The 12,784-nt window shown below is 45.8% G+C and overlaps 5 non-coding genes across 5 annotated transcripts; all 5 read left to right on the forward strand.

Annotated features, from left to right (window-relative positions):
• The first annotated feature begins 1,915 nt into the window (after positions 1-1,915).
• On the forward strand, positions 1,916-2,106 carry LOC130314547 (U2 spliceosomal RNA). Its single transcript, XR_008862207.1, has one exon. It is a non-coding gene; the product is annotated as a U2 spliceosomal RNA (small nuclear RNA).
• Positions 2,107-4,197: 2,091 nt separating this feature from the next.
• LOC130314559 (U2 spliceosomal RNA) lies at positions 4,198-4,388 on the forward strand. The gene has a single exon (XR_008862218.1). It is a non-coding gene; the product is annotated as a U2 spliceosomal RNA (small nuclear RNA).
• A 2,087-nt stretch (positions 4,389-6,475) lies between these two features.
• On the forward strand, positions 6,476-6,666 carry LOC130314571 (U2 spliceosomal RNA). The gene has a single exon (XR_008862229.1). It is a non-coding gene; the product is annotated as a U2 spliceosomal RNA (small nuclear RNA).
• A 2,073-nt stretch (positions 6,667-8,739) lies between these two features.
• Positions 8,740-8,930, forward strand: LOC130314574 (U2 spliceosomal RNA). Its single transcript, XR_008862232.1, has one exon. It is a non-coding gene; the product is annotated as a U2 spliceosomal RNA (small nuclear RNA).
• Positions 8,931-11,010: 2,080 nt separating this feature from the next.
• Positions 11,011-11,201, forward strand: LOC130314575 (U2 spliceosomal RNA). Its single transcript, XR_008862233.1, has one exon. It is a non-coding gene; the product is annotated as a U2 spliceosomal RNA (small nuclear RNA).
• Positions 11,202-12,784: the final 1,583 nt, after the last annotated feature.

Consider the following 12,784-nt stretch of genomic DNA (forward strand, 5'->3'; position numbering starts at 1 on the left):
GACTTCTGCTGCTGCTGACTAAATGGCCTCCTTAATTGGATCATTTGAGTAGCCAGCACACCTGTGCAGGTAGGGCATGACATGATAGGCAGCTGCCTTGATAGCGGGTGGGTGCTGAATGTTCCTAATTGACAAAATAAGATTAATGCTTATGAAGAAATATAAAATCTCATCCCTTCCCCAATATCGCGCCACACCCCTACCCCTTAATTCCCTGGTTGAACTTGATGGACATATGTCTTTTTTCGACCGTACTAACTATGTAACTATGTAACATAACATGGGGGGGGGGGGGGGGGGGTCTCCTGGCTGTTCACACAGGTGTGTCATTGCTGTACATTGACCATGCATTGCTTCTGTGGTATTGCAAAGGCAAAGACAAATGCTTCCAGCCATCCATTGCACTAATGGATTGGTCATCAGCTGGCTGTCTATGTCCCGCATCAATATAGACCAAAGTACAGAGGGTTAGGCTATGCTATTGTGCACCTACCTGATGCATCAGAAGGTGCGAGGCCCTTGCTAAATTCTGTGCACAGACTTTGAGATCTATACTTTAGACTGTATCTAAACCTGCTCCAACATGGACTGACATTCTGGCCTACTTTCAGCCGATGCGACTTGTCTGTCGCTGAACAGTCGCTTTTTATGTATTCAGCACCTATGTATAATGTTGTAAAAATGCTCTAGAAGCTAAAGTCGCAGAAATGTCACACATATTTGGCCTGCAACTTTCTGTGCGACAAATTCAGACAGGAAAAATCAGTATAAATCCTTAGAAAATTATCCCCCAGTGTCTCCATCTGCTGGCGGTATTGAATAAGCATTGCTGCACTGATGGGGTATGCATTAGACGAAAAAAAAGAAGAAAAAGAAGAATAATACGCCCAGAAAAGAGGCGAAAAGGAGAAAAACGTAAAAAAACGTGAAAAAAAAGTAAGAGGAAGAGAAGGGAAAAAAAGGTGGAAATGGGTTTAAAAGTGATTTCGGCGGAGAAATATATATATATATATATATATATATATATATATATATATATATACGCGCACACACACACATATATATAAACGTATTCTCCGTTGAGATATTGCAGCCGCTGCTGTGTCCAGGCCCAGGAGCCTTAGCACTGTGCTGTGATGTCACTCAATACCACTGACATCACTAGGTGTAAACAACATCTCTCCTTTGCTGTGTATGTGACTATGGAGCTGTTTGGTGATGTCGTCTATTATGGCCTTCATAGAAGCAACAGGAGATTGTTGCATCCATCTAGAACCCTCAGAACTACAGTGCTATGATGTCACTCACTTCCACAGGCCTTGCAGAGTGTAAACAACAACAACCCAGCTTTGTTGTGTATGTAACCATAGGGATTTGTGATGTCACCTAGAACCTTCACAGCAGCGACAGCTTTATGAGGAGCATCAGCACTGCTCTGCCTGAGCAGAACCATCACCGCCATAGGTTGTCAAATAACCCGGATTTAACCCACACAGGTAAGTCCAATGGGGTGCAGGCATGTCCTCTATGCTTACAGCTTCCCGTGGGTGTTGGTTTGATACCGTTTGGGGACAGCCAAGGAGGCATCTGCAGGCAACAAAGGTAGGTGTGTGCTTGTGTGTGTGTTTCCTATGCAGATCCTAAGCCCAGTGTCACATGCAAGTAGGAGGAGTAAGAAGGGTTCCTGGCAAATCCGGGTTATGGATTGCATTTAAAAAGGCCCCGTGGGAGTGCAATGGGCCCCTGTCTTGCTGCTTAGCAATAATGGTATGGGTTTAGGTTCTGCTGTGTGTACTGGTGGTTGACTGCCCCCCAGCCCAGAGTGTGCATGGAAAATTGTCTGGCAGCCTCCCTGACAGCAAGCAGTGATAGTGCCCATGAAGGGGACCTTGTTGGGCCCGCCCCTTTCACGGTTATCGCTTCTCGGCCTTTTGGCTAAGATCAAGTGTAGTATCTGTTCTTATCAGTTTAATATCTGATACGTCCCCTATCTGGGGACCATATATTAAATGGATTTTTGAGAACGGGGGCCGATTTCGAAGCTTGCTTCCGTCGCCCTATGCATTGACCCGATATGGCAGTATCTTCGGGTACAGTGCACCACCCCCTTACAGGGTTAAAAAGAAAGATTCCTACTTTCATTGCTACCTGCTTGCTGGCTAGCCAGCTAGCCAGCCCTGTGGGCCTTGCTGCTGCAGCCAAAAAACAAAAGGTGGTGCTGCTGCTGCTGCTTCTGCTGCTTCTGCTTGTGTCTGGCCGCTGTTGGAGCGTCCAGGCACAGGACTTCTGCTGCTGCTGACTAAATGGCCTCCTTAATTGGATCATTTGAGTAGCCAGCACACCTGTGCAGGTAGGGCATGACATGATAGGCAGCTGCCTTGATAGCGGGTGGGTGCTGAATGTTCCTAATTGACAAAATAAGATTAATGCTTATGAAGAAATATAAAATCTCATCCCTTCCCCAATATCGCGCCACACCCCTACCCCTTAATTCCCTGGTTGAACTTGATGGACATATGTCTTTTTTCGACCGTACTAACTATGTAACTATGTAACATAACATGGGGGGGGGGGGGGGGGTCTCCTGGCTGTTCACACAGGTGTGTCATTGCTGTACATTGACCATGCATTGCTTCTGTGGTATTGCAAAGGCAAAGACAAATGCTTCCAGCCATCCATTGCACTAATGGATTGGTCATCAGCTGGCTGTCTATGTCCCGCATCAATATAGACCAAAGTACAGAGGGTTAGGCTATGCTATTGTGCACCTACCTGATGCATCAGAAGGTGCGAGGCCCTTGCTAAATTCTGTGCACAGACTTTGAGATCTATACTTTAGACTGTATCTAAACCTGCTCCAACATGGACTGACATTCTGGCCTACTTTCAGCCGATGCGACTTGTCTGTCGCTGAACAGTCGCTTTTTATGTATTCAGCACCTATGTATAATGTTGTAAAAATGCTCTAGAAGCTAAAGTCGCAGAAATGTCACACATATTTGGCCTGCAACTTTCTGTGCGACAAATTCAGACAGGAAAAATCAGTATAAATCCTTAGAAAATTATCCCCCAGTGTCTCCATCTGCTGGCGGTATTGAATAAGCATTGCTGCACTGATGGGGTATGCATTAGACGAAAAAAAAGAAGAAAAAGAAGAATAATACGCCCAGAAAAGAGGCGAAAAGGAGAAAAACGTAAAAAAACGTGAAAAAAAAGTAAGAGGAAGAGAAGGGAAAAAAAGGTGGAAATGGGTTTAAAAGTGATTTCGGCGGAGAATATATATATATATATATATATATATATATATATATATATATATATATACGCGCACACACACACATATATATAAACGTATTCTCCGTTGAGATATTGCAGCCGCTGCTGTGTCCAGGCCCAGGAGCCTTAGCACTGTGCTGTGATGTCACTCAATACCACTGACATCACTAGGTGTAAACAACATCTCTCCTTTGCTGTGTATGTGACTATGGAGCTGTTTGGTGATGTCGTCTATTATGGCCTTCATAGAAGCAACAGGAGATTGTTGCATCCATCTAGAACCCTCAGAACTACAGTGCTATGATGTCACTCACTTCCACAGGCCTTGCAGAGTGTAAACAACAACAACCCAGCTTTGTTGTGTATGTAACCATAGGGATTTGTGATGTCACCTAGAACCTTCACAGCAGCGACAGCTTTATGAGGAGCATCAGCACTGCTCTGCCTTAGCAGAACCATCACCGCCATAGGTTGTCAAATAACCCGGATTTAACCCACACAGGTAAGTCCAATGGGGTGCAGGCATGTCCTCTATGCTTACAGCTTCCCGTGGGTGTTGGTTTGATACCGTTTGGGGACAGCCAAGGAGGCATCTGCAGGCAACAAAGGTAGGTGTGTGCTTGTGTGTGTGTTTCCTATGCAGATCCTAAGCCCAGTGTCACATGCAAGTAGGAGGAGTAAGAAGGGTTCCTGGCAAATCCGGGTTATGGATTGCATTTAAAAAGGCCCCGTGGGAGTGCAATGGGCCCCTGTCTTGCTGCTTAGCAATAATGGTATGGGTTTAGGTTCTGCTGTGTGTACTGGTGGTTGACTGCCCCCCAGCCCAGAGTGTGCATGGAAAATTGTCTGGCAGCCTCCCTGACAGCAAGCAGTGATAGTGCCCATGAAGGGGACCTTGTTGGGCCCGCCCCTTTCACGGTTATCGCTTCTCGGCCTTTTGGCTAAGATCAAGTGTAGTATCTGTTCTTATCAGTTTAATATCTGATACGTCCCCTATCTGGGGACCATATATTAAATGGATTTTTGAGAACGGGGGCCGATTTCGAAGCTTGCTTCCGTCGCCCTATGCATTGACCCGATATGGCAGTATCTTCGGGTACAGTGCACCACCCCCTTACAGGGTTAAAAAGAAAGATTCCTACTTTCATTGCTACCTGCTTGCTGGCTAGCCAGCTAGCCAGCCCTGTGGGCCTTGCTGCTGCAGCCAAAAAACAAAAGGTGGTGCTGCTGCTGCTGCTTCTGCTGCTTCTGCTTGTGTCTGGCCGCTGTTGGAGCGTCCAGGCACAGGACTTCTGCTGCTGCTGACTAAATGGCCTCCTTAATTGGATCATTTGAGTAGCCAGCACACCTGTGCAGGTAGGGCATGACATGATAGGCAGCTGCCTTGATAGCGGGTGGGTGCTGAATGTTCCTAATTGACAAAATAAGATTAATGCTTATGAAGAAATATAAAATCTCATCCCTTCCCCAATATCGCGCCACACCCCTACCCCTTAATTCCCTGGTTGAACTTGATGGACATATGTCTTTTTTCGACCGTACTAACTATGTAACTATGTAACATAACATGGGGGGGGGGGGGGGGGTCTCCTGGCTGTTCACACAGGTGTGTCATTGCTGTACATTGACCATGCATTGCTTCTGTGGTATTGCAAAGGCAAAGACAAATGCTTCCAGCCATCCATTGCACTAATGGATTGGTCATCAGCTGGCTGTCTATGTCCCGCATCAATATAGACCAAAGTACAGAGGGTTAGGCTATGCTATTGTGCACCTACCTGATGCATCAGAAGGTGCGAGGCCCTTGCTAAATTCTGTGCACAGACTTTGAGATCTATACTTTAGACTGTATCTAAACCTGCTCCAACATGGACTGACATTCTGGCCTACTTTCAGCCGATGCGACTTGTCTGTCGCTGAACAGTCGCTTTTTATGTATTCAGCACCTATGTATAATGTTGTAAAAATGCTCTAGAAGCTAAAGTCGCAGAAATGTCACACATATTTGGCCTGCAACTTTCTGTGCGACAAATTCAGACAGGAAAAATCAGTATAAATCCTTAGAAAATTATCCCCCAGTGTCTCCATCTGCTGGCGGTATTGAATAAGCATTGCTGCACTGATGGGGTATGCATTAGACGAAAAAAAAGAAGAAAAAGAAGAATAATACGCCCAGAAAAGAGGCGAAAAGGAGAAAAACGTAAAAAAACGTGAAAAAAAAGTAAGAGGAAGAGAAGGGAAAAAAAGGTGGAAATGGGTTTAAAAGTGATTTCGGCGGAGAATATATATATATATATATATATATATATATATATATATATATATACGCGCACACACACACATATATATAAACGTATTCTCCGTTGAGATATTGCAGCCGCTGCTGTGTCCAGGCCCAGGAGCCTTAGCACTGTGCTGTGATGTCACTCAATACCACTGACATCACTAGGTGTAAACAACATCTCTCCTTTGCTGTGTATGTGACTATGGAGCTGTTTGGTGATGTCGTCTATTATGGCCTTCATAGAAGCAACAGGAGATTGTTGCATCCATCTAGAACCCTCAGAACTACAGTGCTATGATGTCACTCACTTCCACAGGCCTTGCAGAGTGTAAACAACAACAACCCAGCTTTGTTGTGTATGTAACCATAGGGATTTGTGATGTCACCTAGAACCTTCACAGCAGCGACAGCTTTATGAGGAGCATCAGCACTGCTCTGCCTGAGCAGAACCATCACCGCCATAGGTTGTCAAATAACCCGGATTTAACCCACACAGGTAAGTCCAATGGGGTGCAGGCATGTCCTCTATGCTTACAGCTTCCCGTGGGTGTTGGTTTGATACCGTTTGGGGACAGCCAAGGAGGCATCTGCAGGCAACAAAGGTAGGTGTGTGCTTGTGTGTGTGTTTCCTATGCAGATCCTAAGCCCAGTGTCACATGCAAGTAGGAGGAGTAAGAAGGGTTCCTGGCAAATCCGGGTTATGGATTGCATTTAAAAAGGCCCCGTGGGAGTGCAATGGGCCCCTGTCTTGCTGCTTAGCAATAATGGTATGGGTTTAGGTTCTGCTGTGTGTACTGGTGGTTGACTGCCCCCCAGCCCAGAGTGTGCATGGAAAATTGTCTGGCAGCCTCCCTGACAGCAAGCAGTGATAGTGCCCATGAAGGGGACCTTGTTGGGCCCGCCCCTTTCACGGTTATCGCTTCTCGGCCTTTTGGCTAAGATCAAGTGTAGTATCTGTTCTTATCAGTTTAATATCTGATACGTCCCCTATCTGGGGACCATATATTAAATGGATTTTTGAGAACGGGGGCCGATTTCGAAGCTTGCTTCCGTCGCCCTATGCATTGACCCGATATGGCAGTATCTTCGGGTACAGTGCACCACCCCCTTACAGGGTTAAAAAGAAAGATTCCTACTTTCATTGCTACCTGCTTGCTGGCTAGCCAGCTAGCCAGCCCTGTGGGCCTTGCTGCTGCAGCCAAAAAACAAAAGGTGGTGCTGCTGCTGCTGCTTCTGCTGCTTCTGCTTGTGTCTGGCCGCTGTTGGAGCGTCCAGGCACAGGACTTCTGCTGCTGCTGACTAAATGGCCTCCTTAATTGGATCATTTGAGTAGCCAGCACACCTGTGCAGGTAGGGCATGACATGATAGGCAGCTGCCTTGATAGCGGGTGGGTGCTGAATGTTCCTAATTGACAAAATAAGATTAATGCTTATGAAGAAATATAAAATCTCATCCCTTCCCCAATATCGCGCCACACCCCTACCCCTTAATTCCCTGGTTGAACTTGATGGACATATGTCTTTTTTCGACCGTACTAACTATGTAACTATGTAACATAACATGGGGGGGGGGGGGGGGTCTCCTGGCTGTTCACACAGGTGTGTCATTGCTGTACATTGACCATGCATTGCTTCTGTGGTATTGCAAAGGCAAAGACAAATGCTTCCAGCCATCCATTGCACTAATGGATTGGTCATCAGCTGGCTGTCTATGTCCCGCATCAATATAGACCAAAGTACAGAGGGTTAGGCTATGCTATTGTGCACCTACCTGATGCATCAGAAGGTGCGAGGCCCTTGCTAAATTCTGTGCACAGACTTTGAGATCTATACTTTAGACTGTATCTAAACCTGCTCCAACATGGACTGACATTCTGGCCTACTTTCAGCCGATGCGACTTGTCTGTCGCTGAACAGTCGCTTTTTATGTATTCAGCACCTATGTATAATGTTGTAAAAATGCTCTAGAAGCTAAAGTCGCAGAAATGTCACACATATTTGGCCTGCAACTTTCTGTGCGACAAATTCAGACAGGAAAAATCAGTATAAATCCTTAGAAAATTATCCCCCAGTGTCTCCATCTGCTGGCGGTATTGAATAAGCATTGCTGCACTGATGGGGTATGCATTAGACGAAAAAAAAGAAGAAAAAGAAGAATAATACGCCCAGAAAAGAGGCGAAAAGGAGAAAAACGTAAAAAAACGTGAAAAAAAAGTAAGAGGAAGAGAAGGGAAAAAAAGGTGGAAATGGGTTTAAAAGTGATTTCGGCGGAGAAATATATATATATATATATATATATATATATACGCGCACACACACACATATATATAAACGTATTCTCCGTTGAGATATTGCAGCCGCTGCTGTGTCCAGGCCCAGGAGCCTTAGCACTGTGCTGTGATGTCACTCAATACCACTGACATCACTAGGTGTAAACAACATCTCTCCTTTGCTGTGTATGTGACTATGGAGCTGTTTGGTGATGTCGTCTATTATGGCCTTCATAGAAGCAACAGGAGATTGTTGCATCCATCTAGAACCCTCAGAACTACAGTGCTATGATGTCACTCACTTCCACAGGCCTTGCAGAGTGTAAACAACAACAACCCAGCTTTGTTGTGTATGTAACCATAGGGATTTGTGATGTCACCTAGAACCTTCACAGCAGCGACAGCTTTATGAGGAGCATCAGCACTGCTCTGCCTGAGCAGAACCATCACCGCCATAGGTTGTCAAATAACCCGGATTTAACCCACACAGGTAAGTCCAATGGGGTGCAGGCATGTCCTCTATGCTTACAGCTTCCCGTGGGTGTTGGTTTGATACCGTTTGGGGACAGCCAAGGAGGCATCTGCAGGCAACAAAGGTAGGTGTGTGCTTGTGTGTGTGTTTCCTATGCAGATCCTAAGCCCAGTGTCACATGCAAGTAGGAGGAGTAAGAAGGGTTCCTGGCAAATCCGGGTTATGGATTGCATTTAAAAAGGCCCCGTGGGAGTGCAATGGGCCCCTGTCTTGCTGCTTAGCAATAATGGTATGGGTTTAGGTTCTGCTGTGTGTACTGGTGGTTGACTGCCCCCCAGCCCAGAGTGTGCATGGAAAATTGTCTGGCAGCCTCCCTGACAGCAAGCAGTGATAGTGCCCATGAAGGGGACCTTGTTGGGCCCGCCCCTTTCACGGTTATCGCTTCTCGGCCTTTTGGCTAAGATCAAGTGTAGTATCTGTTCTTATCAGTTTAATATCTGATACGTCCCCTATCTGGGGACCATATATTAAATGGATTTTTGAGAACGGGGGCCGATTTCGAAGCTTGCTTCCGTCGCCCTATGCATTGACCCGATATGGCAGTATCTTCGGGTACAGTGCACCACCCCCTTACAGGGTTAAAAAGAAAGATTCCTACTTTCATTGCTACCTGCTTGCTGGCTAGCCAGCTAGCCAGCCCTGTGGGCCTTGCTGCTGCAGCCAAAAAACAAAAGGTGGTGCTGCTGCTGCTGCTTCTGCTGCTTCTGCTTGTGTCTGGCCGCTGTTGGAGCGTCCAGGCACAGGACTTCTGCTGCTGCTGACTAAATGGCCTCCTTAATTGGATCATTTGAGTAGCCAGCACACCTGTGCAGGTAGGGCATGACATGATAGGCAGCTGCCTTGATAGCGGGTGGATGCTGAATGTTCCTAATTGACAAAATAAGATTAATGCTTATGAAGAAATATAAAATCTCATCCCTTCCCCAATATCGCGCCACACCCCTACCCCTTAATTCCCTGGTTGAACTTGATGGACATATGTCTTTTTTCGACCGTACTAACTATGTAACTATGTAACATAACATGGGGGGGGGGGGGGGTCTCCTGGCTGTTCACACAGGTGTGTCATTGCTGTACATTGACCATGCATTGCTTCTGTGGTATTGCAAAGGCAAAGACAAATGCTTCCAGCCATCCATTGCACTAATGGATTGGTCATCAGCTGGCTGTCTATGTCCCGCATCAATATAGACCAAAGTACAGAGGGTTAGGCTATGCTATTGTGCACCTACCTGATGCATCAGAAGGTGCGAGGCCCTTGCTAAATTCTGTGCACAGACTTTGAGATCTATACTTTAGACTGTATCTAAACCTGCTCCAACATGGACTGACATTCTGGCCTACTTTCAGCCGATGCGACTTGTCTGTCGCTGAACAGTCGCTTTTTATGTATTCAGCACCTATGTATAATGTTGTAAAAATGCTCTAGAAGCTAAAGTCGCAGAAATGTCACACATATTTGGCCTGCAACTTTCTGTGCGACAAATTCAGACAGGAAAAATCAGTATAAATCCTTAGAAAATTATCCCCCAGTGTCTCCATCTGCTGGCGGTATTGAATAAGCATTGCTGCACTGATGGGGTATGCATTAGACGAAAAAAAAGAAGAAAAAGAAGAATAATACGCCCAGAAAAGAGGCGAAAAGGAGAAAAACTTAAAAAAACGTGAAAAAAAAGTAAGAGGAAGAGAAGGGAAAAAAAGGTGGAAATGGGTTTAAAAGTGATTTCGGCGGAGAAATATATATATATATATATATATATATATATATATATATACGCGCACACACACACATATATATAAACGTATTCTCCGTTGAGATATTGCAGCCGCTGCTGTGTCCAGGCCCAGGAGCCTTAGCACTGTGCTGTGATGTCACTCAATACCACTGACATCACTAGGTGTAAACAACATCTCTCCTTTGCTGTGTATGTGACTATGGAGCTGTTTGGTGATGTCGTCTATTATGGCCTTCATAGAAGCAACAGGAGATTGTTGCATCCATCTAGAACCCTCAGAACTACAGTGCTATGATGTCACTCACTTCCACAGGCCTTGCAGAGTGTAAACAACAACAACCCAGCTTTGTTGTGTATGTAACCATAGGGATTTGTGATGTCACCTAGAACCTTCACAGCAGCGACAGCTTTATGAGGAGCATCAGCACTGCTCTGCCTGAGCAGAACCATCACCGCCATAGGTTGTCAAATAACCCGGATTTAACCCACACAGGTAAGTCCAATGGGGTGCAGGCATGTCCTCTATGCTTACAGCTTCCCGTGGGTGTTGGTTTGATACCGTTTGGGGACAGCCAAGGAGGCATCTGCAGGCAACAAAGGTAGGTGTGTGCTTGTGTGTGTGTTTCCTATGCAGATCCTAAGCCCAGTGTCACATGCAAGTAGGAGGAGTAAGAAGGGTTCCTGGCAAATCCGGGTTATGGATTGCATTTAAAAAGGCCCCGTGGGAGTGCAATGGGCCCCTGTCTTGCTGCTTAGCAATAATGGTATGGGTTTAGGTTCTGCTGTGTGTACTGGTGGTTGACTGCCCCCCAGCCCAGAGTGTGCATGGAAAATTGTCTGGCAGCCTCCCTGACAGCAAGCAGTGATAGTGCCCATGAAGGGGACCTTGTTGGGCCCGCCCCTTTCACGGTTATCGCTTCTCGGCCTTTTGGCTAAGATCAAGTGTAGTATCTGTTCTTATCAGTTTAATATCTGATACGTCCCCTATCTGGGGACCATATATTAAATGGATTTTTGAGAACGGGGGCCGATTTCGAAGCTTGCTTCCGTCGCCCTATGCATTGACCCGATATGGCAGTATCTTCGGGTACAGTGCACCACCCCCTTACAGGGTTAAAAAGAAAGATTCCTACTTTCATTGCTACCTGCTTGCTGGCTAGCCAGCTAGCCAGCCCTGTGGGCCTTGCTGCTGCAGCCAAAAAACAAAAGGTGGTGCTGCTGCTGCTGCTGCTGCTGCTTCTGCTGCTTCTGCTTGTGTCTGGCCGCTGTTGGAGCGTCCAGGCACAGGACTTCTGCTGCTGCTGACTAAATGGCCTCCTTAATTGGATCATTTGAGTAGCCAGCACACCTGTGCAGGTAGGGCATGACATGATAGGCAGCTGCCTTGATAGCGGGTGGGTGCTGAATGTTCCTAATTGACAAAATAAGATTAATGCTTATGAAGAAATATAAAATCTCATCCCTTCCCCAATATCGCGCCACACCCCTACCCCTTAATTCCCTGGTTGAACTTGATGGACATATGTCTTTTTTCGACCGTACTAACTATGTAACTATGTAACATAACATGGGGTGGGGTCTCCTGGCTGTTCACACAGGTGTGTCATTGCTGTACATTGACCATGCATTGCTTCTGTGGTATTGCAAAGGCAAAGACAAATGCTTCCAGCCATCCATTGCACTAATGGATTGGTCATCAGCTGGCTGTCTATGTCCCGCATCAATATAGACCAAAGTACAGAGGGTTAGGCTATGCTATTGTGCACCTACCTGATGCATCAGAAGGTGCGAGGCCCTTGCTAAATTCTGTGCACAGACTTTGAGATCTATACTTTAGACTGTATCTAAACCTGCTCCAACATGGACTGACATTCTGGCCTACTTTCAGCCGATGCGACTTGTCTGTCGCTGAACAGTCGCTTTTTATGTATTCAGCACCTATGTATAATGTTGTAAAAATGCTCTAGAAGCTAAAGTCGCAGAAATGTCACACATATTTGGCCTGCAACTTTCTGTGCGACAAATTCAGACAGGAAAAATCAGTATAAATCCTTAGAAAATTATCCCCCAGTGTCTCCATCTGCTGGCGGTATTGAATAAGCATTGCTGCACTGATGGGGTATGCATTAGACGAAAAAAAAGAAGAAAAAGAAGAATAATACGCCCAGAAAAGAGGCGAAAAGGAGAAAAACGTAAAAAAACGTGAAAAAAAAGTAAGAGGAAGAGAAGGGAAAAAAAGGTGGAAATGGGTTTAAAAGTGATTTCGGCGGAGAAATATATATATATATATATATATATATATACGCGCACACACACACATATATATAAACGTATTCTCCGTTGAGATATTGCAGCCGCTGCTGTGTCCAGGCCCAGGAGCCTTAGCACTGTGCTGTGATGTCACTCAATACCACTGACATCACTAGGTGTAAACAACATCTCTCCTTTGCTGTGTATGTGACTATGGAGCTGTTTGGTGATGTCGTCTATTATGGCCTTCATAGAAGCAACAGGAGATTGTTGCATCCATCTAGAACCCTCAGAACTACAGTGCTATGATGTCACTCACTTCCACAGGCCTTGCAGAGTGTAAACAACAACAACCCAGCTTTGTTGTGTATGTAACCATAGGGATTTGTGATGTCACCTAGAACCTTCACAGCAGCGACAGCTTTATGAGGAGCAT

Source organism: Hyla sarda, unplaced genomic scaffold, assembly GCF_029499605.1.
Source record: "Hyla sarda isolate aHylSar1 unplaced genomic scaffold, aHylSar1.hap1 scaffold_1834, whole genome shotgun sequence".
NCBI classification, from domain to species: Eukaryota; Metazoa; Chordata; class Amphibia; order Anura; family Hylidae; genus Hyla; species Hyla sarda.